At 37.4% G+C, this 18408-nt stretch overlaps 1 protein-coding gene across 15 annotated transcripts in view; it reads left to right on the top strand.

Annotated features, from left to right (window-relative positions):
* foxp1b (forkhead box P1b) overlaps positions 1 to 18408 on the top strand; it is a 478263-nt gene that overhangs the window by 43645 nt on the left and 416210 nt on the right. For all 15 annotated transcript variants that reach the window (XR_011962055.1, XM_072582560.1, XM_072582559.1 and 12 more), the window contains exon 2: positions 8804 to 8926. The gene's annotated coding sequence lies outside the window, so the exon portion shown is untranslated. The remainder of the gene's footprint in view (positions 1 to 8803; positions 8927 to 18408) is intronic.

The raw sequence follows: 18408 nt of genomic DNA, 5'->3' as shown, positions 1-18408 counted from the left end.
ATTGAGAGTTTGGTTGAGAAAAAGAAGGAAGCATGTGTCAGGTGTAAACAGGATATATCAAGTGAATCCTTAGAAGAGTATAAAGAAAGTAGGAGTATACTTAAGAGGGAAATCAGGAGGTCAAAACGGGGACATGAGATAGCTTTGGCAAATAGAATTAAAGAGAATCCAAAGAGTTTTTACAAATATATTAAGGACAAAAGGGTAATGAGGGAGAGAATAGGGCCCCTTAAAGATCAGCAAAGCGGCCTTTGTGTGGAGCCACAGAAAATGGGGGAGACACTAAATGAATATTTTGCATCAGTATTTACTGTGGAAAAGGATATGGAAGATATAGTCTGTAAGGAAATAGATGGTGACATCTTGGAAAATGTCCAGATTATGGAGGAGGAAGTGCTGGATGTCTTGAAACGGTTAAAAATCGCCAGGACCTGATCAGGTGTACCCGAGCACTCTGTATGAAGCTAGAGAAGTGATTACTGGGCCTCTTGCTGAGATATTTGTATCATCAATAGTCACAGGTGAGGTGGCGGAAGACTGGAGGTTGGCAAACGTGGTGCCACTGTTTAAGAAGGGCGGTAAAGACAACCCAGGGAACTATAGACCGGTGAGCCTGACTTCAGTGGTGGGCAAGTTGTTGGAGGGAATCCTGAGGGACAGGATGTACATGTATTTGGAAAGGTAAGGACTGATTCAGGATAGTCAACATGGCTTTGTGCATGGGAAATCATGTCTCACAAACTTGATTGAGTTTTTTGAAGAAGTAACAAAGAAGATTGATGAGGGCAGAGCAGTAGATGTGGTCTATATGGACTTCAGTAAGGCATCCGACAAGGTTCTCCATGGGAGACTGATTAGCAAGGTTAGATCTCACGGAATACAGGGAGAACTAGCCATTTGGATACAGAACTGGCTCAAAGATAGATGACAGAGGGTGGCGGTGGAGTGTTGTTTTTCAGAGTGGAGGCCTGTGACCAGTGGAATGCCACAAGGATCGGTGCTGGGCCCCTCTAGTTTTTGTCATTTACATAAATGATTTGGATGCGAGCATAAGAGGTACAGTTAGTAAGTTTGCAGATGACACCAAAATTGGAGGTGTAGTGGACAGCGAAGAGGGTTACCTCAGATTACAATAGGATCTGGACCAGATGGGCCAATGGGCTGAGAAGTGGCAGATGGAGTTTAATTCAGATAAATGCGAGGTGCTGCATTTTGTGAAAGCAAATCTTAGCAGGACTTATACACTTAATGGTAAGGTCGTAGGGAGTGTTGCTGAACAAAGAGACCTTGGAGTGCAGGTTCATAGCTCCTTGAAAGTGGAGTCGCAGGTAGATAGGAAAGTGAAGAAGGTGTTTGGTATGCTTTCCTTTATTGGTCAGTGTATTGAGTACAGGAGTTGGGAGGTCATGTTGCGGCTGTACAGGACATTGGTTAGGCCACTGTTGGAATATTGCTTGCAATTCTGGTCTCCTTCCTATTGGAAAGATGTTGTGAAACTTGAAAGTGTTCAGAAAAGATTTACAAGGATGTTGCCAGGGATGGAGGATCTGGGCTACAGGGAGAGGCTGAACAGGCTGGGGCTGTGTTCCCTGGAGCGTCGGAGGATGAGGGGTGAGTTTATAGAGGTTTGCAAATTTTGAGGGATAGGATAATTAGGCAAAGTCTTTTCCCTGGTGTCGGGGAGTCCAGAACTAGAGGGCATAGGTTTACGGTGAACGAGGAGGGTGGTGTTTGTGGAATGAGCTGTCAGAGGATGTGGTGGAGGCTGGTACAATTACAACATTTAAGAGGCATTTGGATGGGTATATAAATAGGAAGGGTTTGGAGGAATATGGGCCGGGTGCTGGGACTAGATTGGGTTGGGATATCTGGTCGGCATGGACGGGTTGGACTGAAGGGTCTGTTTCTATGCTGTACATCTCTGTGACTCTATAATTGCTCATAGGTGGTGGTGGTGAGCCTTGTTCTTGAGCTGCTGCGTACATGTGCTGTAGGTACACTGTGCTCTTCGGAAAGGAGGTCACTGCCAATGAAGAAACAGCCATACATGAAGCCAGTATCTGGCTTGGGGAGGGACCTATAAGTGACAGGATTCCTCTGCCTTTAAGAGCACAAATAGTAGTTTGGTCTTATTGCAGATCAGACCACAGGTAGAATACTGTGGGCAGTTTTTGTCTCCCTATTTAAAGAGGGAAATATTTGCATTGGAGGCAGTAGTGTACAGCAAAGGTTCACTAGATTAGTCTTTGGAATGAGAGGGCTGTCCTCGGAGGAGAAAGTAAGCAAATGATTTCCACATTCTCTTTGGAAGAATATGAGGTAATTCAAGATTACGAAGGGTCTTGATGGGCTAGACCCTAAGAGATTGTTTACCCTGGTTGCGGATTCTAGAACAAGGTAGCACAGGTTCAGGGTTAACAGCTAAGATGAGGAGACACTTTTTCACCTTAAACCTTATGAATCTTTGGAATTGTCTGCACTATAGGATTCTAGTTGTTCCATCATTGAATATCAATCATTAAGGCTGAGATAGACTTTTAGTATTTCAGGGAATTAGGTAATATGGGAACAGATGGGAAAAGTGGCATTGAAATCCAATATCACCATGATTATATCAAATAGTAGGTCTAGTTGAAAAGATTATATGATATTTTCCAACTCCTCGTTCTTATGTTCTTAAGACCAAACAAACCCACCTAAACTTGACTAAGATAAACCAGCTAGTAATTTTCTGAATTAGATACTGTATATTAATCCCCTAAACATCACCATGACAAGTACTAGAATATTTCTCAAAAATCAGTTGTATGTTGTAAAGAGGATAGGATAGATGTTTTACTCTGTTGAGTTCATTCCCAGAGGAATTAATTGATTGCCATTCTCTTAAGAGTGCACCAATGAGGGAGGGGATGATTTCCAATTCCAGTGAGTTAGTAAGAGGATCAATCACAGTGGCCTGTTTCAATTCTGTTGGAAGAGCAAAATCTCAACAATTTAGCAATATACATCCTGTGTCCCATCACTTGAAATGTGATTGCATAAATTGAGATTAGATAGATAAAATTGACACATGTCAAGTGAAAATATTGTGAATACTCTTGTGATACAGTTAGAGATAAGTAATAAAGAAGCCTTTTCGAGTGTTACCAATGACCTCAGATCAATGAAACATAAACAATTGGTAACATAGTTCTCCCAACAAAGGCAGCTATATTCAATAGTCTCAGGAAATGTGGTTAATGTCAAGTCAAACTCATGATAGAGTAGATTGTATTTGCTAAATGGTAGGGTTGTGTCTGATCTGTTGAATGACTAATTCCTATTCTTGTTTTTGTTTTAGTCTTACAACCACAAGATTATTTTAAAACTGGATAGCTCAAATACCCTGTTATCCTGACTAAATGGAACTTAGACTGTATTGGTTCAGCCACCAGCTTCAACATTGACAGATTCAAGTTCAAGATAGTTGTGTTAATGCTATTCAAAGATCAGGTCCATAAGAGATATGAGAGTGTATGGAGAGACAACAAAACATAAGCATGTTGTAGGACAATTAATCTGCTCGGAGGACTCAGTCTTGACCTTGAAGTAAAGCCTGCCATATTCCTTTGATTATATGATTGTTTTGGTAAGAATATATACAGATTATTTCAACAGTATCTACAAGGTGTTGTGTTATGTGTTATGCTGACAATTTGACACTTTGGAAGTGCTCTGCTTCCAGCTGCCAAATCAAAATTAATGTTATACCAATGGTTTGTCCTGTGCAATATTTGTGCCACTTTTAATATTTTTCACCGTGATGGTGGTTCAATGAATAAGTATGTTGTATTTAATAATGTGGATAAAATATTTCTTGTCTATATATTTCAATAATTTAATATTTCATACATAAAATATTTCTGTTACGCTCCTGAAGCCACTGATTCACAGTCGACACTTGGCTTTTGGTATTTCTTATGAACAGATGTAATGAATTGTGGGCTATTTGGCTGCAGAGAGCATCAAACTTGAGCCCAATTTTATTGTCAAACAAACATCTACATGTATGTAATTTAGGGAAAGACATTGGCTGAAGGTTTGACCTGAACCCTGGCAGAGTTTTTTTTCCTCTCCTTCCTCATCCAAAGCCATTAGGACATTGTATCACCAAACATACTCCTTGTTCTGGATGAGTGCAGCTGTTGCAGCAATCTGGAGATTGAACCAGGGACCTTCCCAGTCTGTGTGACTAAGGATAATACTGGCAGCACAATTATTAACAGCTGGTGATGAAGGTTTCCAGAAAGTACCTGTTGGGTTTATCACTATCTGAGTAAAACACATGCATTGGAACTACTGACATATGTAACCCTTCCAAAACGAATGTAAAAATTACTATTGTCTTTATAATAGCAAAGTCAATACTTAGTTGCATATTGCTTCTCCATGGATGATTGTGATATTAGGGTATCCAATGCATCTTAGATTTGAAATAAACTGATCTTTTTTATCCAAGCTATATATTTCACATACTGATAGATAATCATATGCATTATATTTTTTAAAATATTCAAATTGAAAATATTTTTGGAAATGAAATCATTCTTTTCAGTCTTCATTGGTTGCCTCATTGTATGAGTTTCTCTACTTTTCCACTGTATAAAAAACATTGCTTGCATTCAAAGTAGAAAACAGTCTGTGGTGATTACTCAGTATAAAAATCTATTGGAAGGAGATGGCTCAGTGGTGAAGTACTAATTCACAATACTGAAAGCCTGATGATGTTCCTGGAAACACCAAATAATTTATATTCCAAAACATGATTATCAGTATGTAATAATATCAGGCGCCGTATGTTTTACAGATCAGTTATCAGGTTCCATTTATTCATGTGGTCAGAGAAAAAAGACCAGTTTATTTCAAATCTAAGATGTATTGAATACCCTAATATCACAATCATCCATGTAGAAACAACACGTAACTAATCATTGACTTTGCTATTATGAAGACAATAGTGATTTTAACATTCTATTTGGAAGGGTTGGTCTTTGCAGCACTCCAACTTCCATTTTAGGACTGAAGTGTGTGGTTTATTTCCATGCTGTGGCAGTATTGTGATTTCTTCAGAAAAAAGGAATGTTTCATCCCCACCATTGCCAAGTGAGGAACTTTGGCTGCCCCTATCATTCAGAGTTATTATGATGCCAAACTGAAAGGGACTGAAAGCAGGAGGTATCAGTGAATTGACATACAAAAGGACCTTGACAGATTGATAGACAAGCAGTCGATATTATATATACGCAGAGAAATGTAAAACTGAGTGTGGAACAGCGGTATTATATTACAGGCCTTAGAACAAGAGAAGGATTTGGGGGTCCAAACAGATTTCTGAAGTCAACAGTACATGGCATGTATTAGTACTGAAAAGAAAGGAATTAAAATCCTGGGGGCTGTATCGTCAGTGGAAAATTGTACGACTGTGAGGAATGATTCTGTGTTTGTAGAGAATGCAGATTTGACCTCAGCTGAAATAACGGTGGATGGCTCTGACCATTTCATTTTGAGAGAGGCATTCTGACATTGAAGAAGGTGCAGTGAAGGGTAACTCAATTGATAATTGGAATTAGGTATCTGACTCACAAAGGAAAGCTGAATATACTGAAGCAAAGATGACGTGGGCTAATTTTATTGAAGTGTTCAAGAATCCTAATGGCTATAGACAGGATAATTGTTAATATGCTTAATGTCAATTTCACATTAAAAGGTTGAGACAGTTTTGTTTAACTACTTTATTCAACATATGGAATGGATTGCAGAGGGAAGCATTGGGAGGTGATGGTATGATGGTATCATCAAATTCAAGAATGTTGGGTAAGTACCTGGAGAAAATAATTGATAGAGCATATTAGAGGCAATGTGGATTCTGATACTGTCACTTCAGTCACTGGAATTAGCCATTTGGACTGTAGTAGCTTTTATGATCCACTATGTTCCATTGTCTTTCTGAACTTGCAATAATCAAGATGATTTTAAAATAAACGTGGAACTTGAATATGTGCACTGCAGATTTTGATTTATCTCCCTGAATATTAGCACAAGTTTAATATTTTATTTGCTGTTCACGTTGCGGATCATAACGCTGCCTTGATTTCAACATTGTTGAGAGTTTGGTGTTGCAAGCAATGCTCATGTAAGCAAAAGGGGAGTTTTTTGGCAATTATGTTAATCTGTGCATAACCAAATAAGTATTAATGATTTACTGACTAGAATATTGAAAATATGCATATAGTTAAATAAGATATTATTATTACTTCAAGTAATTTTACATCTTACAAAAACTCTTACCACATACAAAGCAATTACAGTTAGCCCTGTCTGGCCTAATTTGAGTTAGAGCACTGTATGCACAGTAAATATTTTTACTTTCAACATTATTCTCCCAGTCACTCAGCTGTCTTGGCATCTAGACATGAGCTCTGTTCACCAGTCCCATTTTAGAACGTTTTAGATTAACTTTAGTTCTAAAGAAAGAAGCACTCTTTGCCGAGCAGTCTGCATAGGATTATGATTTCTAGTTACTAAGCACCTTTGTTTGTCACGAAAAGTGAGTACGATTTCCTTGTAAACTGCTTGAGAAGTTAGAACAAGTTCTTGATCAGGATAGTCACCTTTTCTTTTCACTTGCAACAAAAGTGTTACTTCTCTAGTGTCAGTTTAATAAATTGTTCAACCATGCAACACTGGATTCATTTGCATTATTTTTTGCTTTCTAGGCCTTGTTGAAAACAAGTGACCATTTTCTATTGATGCATAAGCTCCCATTTTCACCAAAACTACAGTGTGAATGGAATAATTTTGAGTCTTTGACCCACTTTACTCCGTGCTTAGTTTTATATGCCATTGTTTCAATGGGAGATGAAACTCAAATGGAGTACAACGTGACTGTATGACCTGATCCAGCCTGGTTAGGTCAAAATCAAGACAACAGTTTAGGCTGGTTTGCTATTGTCAAAATACATTTTAATTTGATTAAAAATCTGCTATTTTTAACCAGTGTGAAACTTACAGTGAATGGGCATCCGTTTGCAATGACCACATAAACACATGGATTTAAATTAAGCTGGTTTAAGAGGTCTAATTGAAATTCTGGTGTTATTTGTGCATGCTGGCTGGCATGTATGTCAGGCAGTAATGTGAAACTACTCATCTTTATTCTAATTAGGAACAAAAAACTGGTATAAACTCGGAAGTCACACTCAGTTTCCATCAGTGTGATTTTTTAAACTGAAGAAGCCCTTGCGTAAATTAAATGTGATCTAAAACTATTTAGGAATTTTTAAGCTTGGATCTGCTGCATGGGAATTTTAGTTAATTAGAGATTTTGCATGGTATCTTTAACTGTTGTCCACAAGCAAACATAAAGTGTATAGGGGAATTTGGCTGGATTCAAACAGAAATGGATAAGCTATCAGTAGCATCTTATCAAAAATTTTCAAAACCAAATGTTCTGGTAGGAATATACCACTGGTGGAAAGTTAGCTTTCAGTAAATGGTGTTACAGTTGAATTCCACTCCCATAAATTAGGTTGGCTGTTCTGTGGTTTGTTGTGTCTGGTTTGGTTCCTACTTTGAAAGTTGCCATTACATTTGGTCATTTGAGGCTTGTTTTCATAGTCTGGCCCTACCAGCAGGATCCCCATGCACAGCAGGGGAACAGACAAAGCAAATTTAAAGTCATGAATAGTTGAACTGTTGTTAATAACAAACAATGGTAAAATATGTACATTATATGCAGCTGGTGCTACCTTATCTTCACAGTTGTTTAAATGTGCAGCAAATCACTATGAAAAAATTGCCATGTTTTCCTAGACATGTAGTCTTGATATTCTCACTTTCATCTACCATCCAGCAAAGCTGCTGTCCCCACTTCTGCTCTAAAGGGGTGATTTTGATAAGTAGAATAAACAAGATAAATAGCTGCTGTTTGAGGGACAAAGAACTGTGGATAAGAAGACAGAATGTAGTGAATACAGTCTGTAAAATTAGCAGCATTCAGAAAGGAAAGAAACATAGTGGTAACACTTTAAAAATCCATCAGAGAGTTACAGATAATAATAGAATAATAATAAAATAGAAGTGCCAGCAGTAAAATCATCAGGCTGCCTGGCTGTTTCATTTATAACATTTACACCATCATTTTGAACACTGTTTAAGTTTTGTAAGAGAAACTCGTAGAATATACCTGCTTACACATTAACCAGCTTTATTGTCAGTTAGAGGAGACAGATAAATAGTTCATGTTTACCACATTCAGACAAGAGAATACACAAAGGATTAATTTTCAGTGAGCTACATCATCAGGGAGGTAAAATCATCCAGCAGAATGATGTGCAATTCCAGATTACAGACAGTTGCTCTAGTTATTTATAGTATGGTCGACATGAGAGATCTGAATAAAATGCCTTTTCTCTTGCATTGTCACTCATCTGTCTGGAATAGATGTCCAAACCTAAAGTTTAAATTCATGTATAAATGATGAGTAGAATGACATTTTGGAAATGAAAGAAATAATAGTAGTTTTTGGCACCCACATATCTTGTTTATTTGCATTTTACGTTTTAGTTTTATGTCAGAGAGAAAAAATGTTTCATATGTTCCAAGAAAATGGTAAATTTTTATTTGTTCTGATCTGTTTCAGGTACTTTCCCCACATCAGACTTTTTGTTTTTTGTGAGTTACATTTATTGGGAGGAAATTGTGGTTTTTCAAGATATTTCCCACTTAAGTCTTATCGATAACTTGTGATTTTATTTTGTTTCAGTGTCCTCATTGAGCACTTCCACCTTAAGAGTCACTTACAATGGTGACATTATCATCAGGAGGATTGGATCCGAAATTTTGAATGTATGGAATTGAAATTTGTCATCTGTAGAGGGGCAAAAAGGTAAACTATTATAACCTGTGCATATGTGTGTAGAAAATGGAAAAGGGGAAAGGTGGATGAGGTGGAAAATGCTTTGATTTCCTAGAAGTAAAAATAATCTATAAATTGCTATTAAAATAATTTCTCATAATTACAGTTAAGTGATTGTGCAAGCCCATGGATTCCATTTAATAACTATTAATACTGCAAATTTGCTGTTCTGTGTTGGACAATTGTTACTCCTAACCAGGTATGAACACTTTCAAAGATTCAGCTGAGTTCGAAAACATTTGAATGTCTAGTTTGGCTGGATAAACCAAGTAGAGACATGAAAGTTCTCCATGCTTGTGTATAGAACTTATATTAGACAACTAATCAAGGCAGTGGAGATTTTAAGTAAGTCAGAGAGAGTCATCACCTACGTGGGGAAAGATGGGAGTGCTTCAGTATTCATGTACTGCAATTAAGAAAATACTAGCTAAGAACCCGGCTTTTGAATGCTATCTAGTAACTCCTGCAGGTACAGTTGCCTAGGTAACAAATGAAAAGCAAAAAGTACTGCAAATACTTAGCAGGTCAGACAGCATCTGTGGAGAGAGAACAGTTAAAGTTTCAGGTTGGTGATCAGAGCTGCCCGACCTGAGTATTTCCAATGCTGTCTCTTCTATTCCAGCTTTTGGAGAGTTTTTTTTAGGATCAGGATGGCTATACTATCATGAAAAGTCAAATAATGTTCCAGCTCTCACAATTGAACATCACTTGGGATGAAATACTTGAGGGGTTCATGTCGATGTAGGAATTATGGTCTTGAGGGAGGTAAAAGGACAAGAGAGTCAAACAAATAAAAAATTCCATTTCCAACTTCAGAGGCTTGTCATTTTGGAAATCCTTGCATTATCCCAGCCAAATCAGAAGCATCTAATCCTAAAATATTGCTTCAGACTCGAAGAGTATGAAGGACTCCCAATATTTCTGTTGTTTATGTCCCATGCTGACTTGATGTGACAGCCTTAGTAATAGCGACCACAGCCACACTCTGGGACGCTTGGGACTTCGCCACACGATAAATACCTTACCATGACCAAGGAGAAAGAAGGCACAAAGTAGCACTTCTTTGAGGTGATATATTTGAATGATATTTCTGTCAGGTAACTTAAAGTTTTCTATCTACATAGCTTTTCAGAAAATAACGCTTGACATGTTTCCCAAAACCTCCTTAAGCTTCTTAAGTTGTCTCTTTGGTCTGAGCATATTGAAAGTTTCCTGAACCTCCAGTATTTTCTTCACTTAGTAAGCGTATTCCTTCAAATTTCTTCTCAAGAGTCAGTTTGTGCTCCACAAGCATTTACATAATTAGTTGATTATTTTAAATGTTAATTGTTTTAAATAGAGAGGTTTGTTTCTACCAGCAGAATTTTAATTTATAATTATTCTATCCACAGCATGTGTCATCATACTAAAGAATGGCTGTATTTTCAGGTGTTTAAAATTATTTTTCTAGTGTATTTAAATATTTTTGGCACAATGTAATTGTAAGTCAAAACATTAGTAGCAATCCATACCATTAATATATTAAATAATTTAAAAATGAACAACATTAAAATAACAAACCTATTTAAAACCTAATTTAAAATTATTGAGAAATTATGCTGTAAATATTTATGGTTGAGTTGGTACACTGATTATGAATTAGGTTTAAAAACTTCAAACACTAGACACGTATTGAGAGTGTCATCAAAACAAACCAATTCTTATAAGTGTTTCCCCTCCCCACCTTTCCTGACCATTTCTTTCTTGAAATAAGCAGGTTTTCTAAAAAGAATATAATGCCACTTGAGCATGGAACACAATGTTGAATTCATTATGCACATCCTTTGAGATAACTTTTCACAGTTCTAATTGCTCTGCAAAAAAAACTCTTCTGGTGAGAGAAAAAAATCTTCAGGAGGGTTATTTCCTCATTGACAGTCTGTTGGCCAATTTGAAATATGGCTGCTGCTTGCTGAGGAAATATTTGCATTATCTTTTCTTCATCAAGGTACTGTAGTAGGTAAATTTGTTACTCATTTGGTGGATAACTTCTTTATCTCTGCAAAGTCTATTGTTCAATGGTTCTAGATCGGCTTCGAATGTTGACAAATAAGGCAAAATAACAAACTGTGGGTCTGGCAGCATCCGTGGAGAGAGAAAAAGAGATATTGTTGTGAGCCCAGCATTACTGTTCTTCAGGAGCTCCCAGACTTCCTGAATTGCAACAGCATTTTATACGTTAGTTTTGGGTTTCCAGTGTCCACAGTATTTTGCTTTTAACAAACTGTGAGAGTAGGATTGATAATGAAAACAATAATTGAAAAGAATGTGAACCTTCAGCATTCTGAATCAAATCTCATCCTTCTCCTCTCCACTTTACATATATGCTGGATAATATTTCTATTGATTATTGAAGCTCCTTCCTAGTCATTTATTAGTCTTATTTTTCTCAGTTCCTGTGCATTTACAGTTACAGAACTTAGAGCATTAATATTTAGGTAGTAAGTGAGTTTTATCATTTTATGGTAAATGTTTTTTTTCCAATTCAGCAGGTCTAGAGTCATTTTTTATTCACTTCTTCATGTAATTACTATTAATTTCTGTGCTTCAAGAACTAATCAAAATGTCATAATAGTGGCCGAGTAGCAGATGTAAATCAGTTACCTCCCATAGGTGATCATGTTGACGGGGCGTCACATTTGTCTGTTGATTGAATTGGCCTGTCACTTGTGAGTTGCTTGAGTGTATTCTTAGGCTGGCTGCTTCAAGAAGTGACAGATATCGCATACCCCATTATTGGTGCAGCTTTATGAAGTGAATAGGTAGCAATAATCCATGGTGTAAACAGCCCTTTGGTCTTGATGGAAACCTACATTATTTTTGAGAATGTAAACAAGGAATAAAGATACAAGTTTTATTTAATTTTTAGATCATTTTGCTGCAAGTTTATATTGCCTAGGATTGAACAAACTAATTTTTTTAATATCGAAATAACTTTACACTTTGTCCTGTTCCTTTGCACTTTTTGAAGTATATGAGCTGTCACTGATTTTTATATTCAAAGATATCAAAGCTGTGCAGGTTATTAGGTTTGTGCTCAGACTAAACTCCCCTCATATATTTATACTTTAAACAAAATAAAGAACTGCAGATGCTGGAAATCTGAAATAAAAACAGAAATTGCTGGAAAAACCCAGCAGGCCTAGCAGAATCTGTGAGGAGAAAGCAGAGTTAATGTTCTGAAGAAGGGTCACTGGATTTGAAACATTAACTCTGCTTTCACAGATGATGCCAGACTTGCTAAGGTTCTCCAATAATTTCTGTTTTGGTTGAATATTAGATTTGTTAATTCTGCAATAATTAGGCCCTTTGATGTTTAACCATATAATGCTTGAGGAAGAATGAACACATATGTCAGTAAAATCTCAGATCCTGTGTTTGCATGTCAGTGTAAGTTAGTAGGTTTGTAGTCATAATGAAAGCTTCAAGGTGTTCTGATAACATTGCACGATCCTGTTTTAATATTTTAAATTTCATTAAATTTTTATTTAACATTGCTATTACTTTTCATGCTTGAAGGTATTACTTTGAAGTTATATTTCTTTAAAAATAAAAGTCGAATTTCACAGTGATTAAGACTGAATGTGTCAATTTGGCTAATGATGCTGGACTTTGTCATGAATGTCTACAAAGACAAACTAATGTAGCGAAAATTTGGTGCCGAGAAATGTAGTGCTGGAAAAGCACAGCAGGTCAGACAGCATCCGGGGAGCAGGAGAGTCAATATTTCGGATATAAGCCCTTTTCGACTCTGATCCCCAGCATCTGCAGTCTTCACTTTCTCCTGAAAATTTGGCGCACCTTATAAAGACTGGGACACTCAGCCTGTGAGTTACCACCCAAGAAATCAAATTGAGAATTTTTACTAGTGACTTCATTGTACCCCAAACTGGCATTTCTGAAAAAGTTTTTGATAAATGGATTGATTCCAGAAAATAACTTGAAGCTTCAACAGGGGTCATTTTAACACTGATTTTCAGTAACCTGGGAGAAATAATCAGCTGCCTGTTGCAGAATCTAATTTTCAGCTCATGGTATTGTTTACAATAGACAGGTGATCAGCTCTGTCAGGTTATCACTTAGAATCCCTACAGTGTGGAAGCAGCCCATCGAGTCCACATCGACCCTCCAAACAGCAGCCCACCCAGAAACCCCACCCGCCCAGCTTTTTCACGCAGAGCGTGGTATGTGTATGGAATGAGTTGCCAGTGGAAGTGGTGGAGGCTGGTACAATTGTAACATTTAAGAGTCATTTGGATGGGTATATGAATAGGAAGGGTTTAGAGGAATATGGGCCGGGTACTGGCAAGTGGGACTAGATTAGGTTGGGATATCTGGTCAGCATAGATGAGTTGGACCGAAGGGTCTGTTTCCTTGCTGTCCATCTCTATGACTCTATGACATCCCTGGATACTATGGGACAATTTAGCATGGCCAATCCACCTAACCTGCATATCTTTGGACTGTGGGGAGAAGCTGGAGCATCCAGAGGCAACCCATACAGACAAAGAGAGAATGTGCAAACTCCACACAGACAGGCTCCCGAAGCAGGAATCGAACCCTGGTCCTTTGTACTGTGAGGCAACAGTGCTAACCACTAAGCCACCATGTTACGTAGGCAGTAAAAATTAAAATTTGTCCCCAGGTAGTTTTATTCTTTTATATATGGCACAGATGTTTTATTATGTTCTGTTTCCATAGTAGTTGATGTGTGTCTCGTATCACAGTGGACATTACTTAGGGGTCAAAAACTATAATTGACTTGTACCAGCAATCTCAAGAAATGAATGCATCGATTTCCTGATGGCCTGGTAGCAAAGTGGACTGAATGGTGCGATACCACGCCATGCAGACTAAATGTTTGTGGATTCAGTTTCTGAATAACATTGAAACTTTACATGCCATTAGGCCATGTGACCACGGAGGTTATTGTCATTGACTCAACTGGCATCAACACATTGCATTGTGAGAAGGAATTGGGAGATACCAACTTGGATAATCTCTCTTTCCTCCTTTAATCCTTCTGTAGCTGAGGCCAACTGTGTAGTATCCCAGTAGCTGTACAGAAAGATCAACTGGATCAATATGTATTAGGATCATATATAAGCCCATGCTGCTTTACATGGCTCAGTACCATGCTAGCTGTAGAATTTACCTGTTAAGCTTGTCTTGCTTACACTTATGGTCCTGCCACACAGGCTATTCTATAGCTATGGAGTAACAGTCAACAACCTCTGTCAAGTTATATGCCTGTCATGATTGGTTTTTTGGCTTAGTTTGGCTTCCTGTGGGAATGATCTGGTTTTCTCCTCAATCCCTATGGGCTTGTTGATATTGGTAATGACTGTTGAAGAGCTATCACAGGGGAGAATCCACTGTGCATTTCACCAGAGCAGCATTGGGTATACACTGTGTCATAGTAATACTGTTAATAGGGTGGGAGGGAGGGGGAGAGGTGTGCTGGTTACCTGGATGGCCAGTGTCTGATGCAGAGTAATGCCAATAGCGTGTGTTCAATTCCAGCACCGGCTGAGGTTACCATGAAGGATTCTCCTTCACAACCTCTCCCCTCGCCTGAGGCATAGTGACCTTCAGTTTAAACCACCATCTGTTGTCTTTTTTCTAATGAGAGAGCAGACTAATGGCCTAGTTGGACTATGCCAATTTAGCCTTTACCTTTCTCAATGGAAGGGATTTTACTATACGCTAACCTTTTTTGCAGGTCTACTTGTTAATGTTGAAGACATTATTGGTATCATCCATTTTTAACTTGGGAATTATTTCAAAGCCACAATCTTTAATTTGTGATAAAAAATAGTTTAGCTCATCATAAAATAGAAAGGAAAACTTTAAATACTGGAAATCTGAAATAAAAGCAGTTTATAAAATAAAATAAGTTAGCATGGCCAGTCCACCTAACTTGCATATCTTTGGGCTGTGGGAAGAAGCCAGAGCATCCAGAGGAAACCCCCACAGGCAAGGGGAGAATGTGCAAACTCCACACAGACAGTCTCCCGAGGCTGGAATGGAACCCTGGTTAAAAGAAGGCAATCAGGCACTATCAGGTTCATGATAGTGCTAATGATAAGTTTTTTTTGTTAGATAATGCTGCTGCTTTTACACAAATACTGTAACTGTCATTACAGTTAAATAGAACAAAGAGCCGCAAAGATCTGAAACACAAATGGAAATTGCAGGCAAAACTCAGCAGGTCTGGCAGCATCTGTGTGGAGAAGGCAGAGTTAATGATGATGAAAAATCACTGAACTTGAAACATTAACTCTGCTTTCTCCCCACAGATGCTGCCAGACTTGCTGAGTTTTGCTAGCAGTTTCTGCTTTTGTTGTTGTTACAGTTAGTTGTATTTTAAATAAAAGCCTATTTCTAACATTCACTGCATTGAATGATCAGTAAAACTAAGGATCCACTCTTTAAGAAGTGACATTGTTCTCTTAATAAATGTGATTGAAAAGATTGTGAAAGTGATAGAAGCGGCAGGAGAACGCCATGTTCAGTTAGCTGTATTTGGTTCAAGATATGATTTGCAAGCCTCAGATCTGTGTTTAAAGTGTTTATTCCATGGTCGTTTAAGTGGCCAAATAATCAAGATAGCCATAAGATACATGATTTTTTTTTGCAGATGAGCTCCTGACAGCATTTAAGTAATGCAGGATGTTGCTCTCTTAGATGCCATATGTGAGTACAGTGATATGTTGAGAACTCTTTGAATAATACATTTGACTTAGAGCTCAAAGCATTATATTAAGCAAAGGTTTCAGACCACAAGTCTCTTATTATTTTATGAAGTGCATAGATACAGTGAACGTCAAAGAGTTTTTTTCCCTAGGGTGGGGGAGTTCAAAACTAGGTGATATATTTTTAAGCTGGGAGGAGAAAGATTTAGAAAGAACTTGAGGGGCAAATGTTTACACAGCGATTGGTTTGTGTGTAAAATGAACTGTCAGTGTAAATGCTGTGTGCATTTACAGGTACACATTTAAAAGATGTTTGGATAAGTTCATGAATGGGAAAGGTTTGGAGGGATATGGGCCAAAAGCAGGTACACTGTAGATGGGACTAGTTGAGTTTGGGAACACGGTTGGTGTGGACTAGTTGAACTAAAGAGTTCAATGCTGTATGACACTATGACTATCACTAGTTTAAAGACAAGAATAATAAAAAGAAATTGAAATCATTGTTTGCAGATTGTTTTTTAAAGTTTGATGCTTGCAGTGCTAATTTATTCCAGTGTGCTATATTGCAGTCTTTATAGATATTACAGTCACAATACTGCTTACAATTTGCTGCAGTGACTTTGATTAAAATAATTTTCAATTGCTGCTTCACTAAAACAAAATTAAATCCATCAAAGGTAAAACCTAATTGGGTCCCCCTAAAGAGCTGCTTTATTTACTAAAGCAGCATGCGTTCAGTAAAGCTGTCATTTAGCATTTGTAGACTCCTCTCTAGATCTCAAAATTTGCCTTGCCATAGTCCTAGCACTTATCTGCAAAGATACCTTATTTTAACATTTAACATTTGCTTCCCACTCTCATAGGTCTTCTTCCCATTTCAAGTCAAGTAATTGGCTGAGTTCTTCTTCTCATTTTAGCTGGCCAGCTGCCAGTGTGAAACCATTGTCTGAGTTGCTGATGATTGAAATTAACATGACATTTGTGCAGTGGTAATGGAATACGTTAGTAATTAATTTCATGACTCTGAGGAAGGTTCCATCATCCACCACCTCTGATCAGCAGGAGGGGAGGGGGAGATGATGAAACTCTCCCAGCAGGCACTGTACAGCAGTAGTTAGCCCAACTCAGTGTCAAATTTAGTTCTGAAACCTTCCAACAAAACTGAAACAATTGTTAATTTATTACAAAAAATGTCACTCATTTTTTTTCAAAACAATGCAGCAAATTCAAAATGTAATTATAAAAATTAGAAGTGGAGACAATAATGAGATTGGATTAATGAACACAATGCCACACTGTTAGACTTCACTGTCTTTTGAAAAGAAACTTGTAAAGTTACATTTTGTTTCATAATAATTTCTATGAAACTCATCTAACCTTTCAATGGCTACTTACTGCAGTGTAGTCTCCTACATGGCATCCTTGTATCCAACGGTCTTAAAACCATCCTTAAATAATCAGGATGTTTCTGTTCTGAAAATACAGATAATATTTGAAACAAAACCAGAAGTTGTTGCAAAAGTTTAGCAAGTCTGGCGGATCTGTGAAGAGAAACCAGTTACTGTTTCATGTCCCGTGACCTTCAGCTCTGGTGAAGAGTTATCTAGACTTGAAACGTTAGCTTGCTCTCTCTCCATGGATGCTGTCTGACCTGTTGTGATCTCCAGCATTTGTTGTTTTCAGTAGATTCCAACATCTGCAGTAATTTGCTCCTAAGATTTGTTTCATGTTTAGCTTTAGTTGCCCATTATTTTCTTTATGATAGATTTTAGAATCAAACAGGCTAAATTAAATTAGCTTTTTTAACGTCTTTCTTTTGGTCATATATGGGTGGGAAATTGGCTTGGAAATAGTGCAAAACAGACAATGGTGAATTGGCAGCTTATTTATACCTTGCCTGATTCTTTTATCCATTTAATCAGAGGTGTAAAAGAGTTAGCGATTCACATTCACCCTGTACATGCCCTTCAATACATTGTACGAGTTAAAGATCATTTGTTCACAGCACTCGAAAGTTACAGAGCAATTCAAATCCAAGTTATATGATAACTTCATATTTTGTTCCTTCACTCATCATGGCAAACATTTACATTGTATGTTGATCTTTTGAGAATTTTTGATAGGTCACAAATGATGTAGATGCACACGTCATTGAACTCCTGAATACCATACTATTAGATTGGTTGTTAAAATTCTACATAGGAAAAGTAACCCTATCCCCATTCTGTTATTTCCCCAGAAGGAGAGTTTGAAAATTGGAGAGTGAATCATTCAGGATTTGTACAGCAATTTGTAGCAATTGATTCGAAAACAGCATTGACTAAGGCACAAAGTACCAAACTGGGTGTTGCACACAACTGGGCTTCAAAATTTAAGACCGAAATATTTAGAGTCTTTTGTTTTAAAAAAAGAGATAAATTATCCACCTGTTCTGTTGAGTCATGCAGTTTTGAAGAATTGGAGTAGAAACCACTCTATTAGTATAGATTCAACGATATTTTCCTTGTCATTACGGAATCTATTCTTTTTTGGTGATGCAATTGTTAAACCAGTTGTTCTCTGCAATCTGAAATGGTTTACAGTATTAGTTCATTTTCCTTTAACTTAATTCATTATTTGTGACAATTTTCTTGCAACATTCAAATAACTCATCAAACAGTTTTGTTGATTTGGTGAGTGCGACACATATGGCAGGATTATATTTGTGAACTCATTTTA

This window comes from Chiloscyllium punctatum, chromosome 12 (assembly GCF_047496795.1).
Source record: "Chiloscyllium punctatum isolate Juve2018m chromosome 12, sChiPun1.3, whole genome shotgun sequence".
In the NCBI taxonomy this organism is placed as follows: Eukaryota; Metazoa; Chordata; class Chondrichthyes; order Orectolobiformes; family Hemiscylliidae; genus Chiloscyllium; species Chiloscyllium punctatum.
The sequence above is the reverse complement of the archived record's forward strand: the minus strand, read 5'-3'. Positions and strand labels throughout refer to the sequence as shown.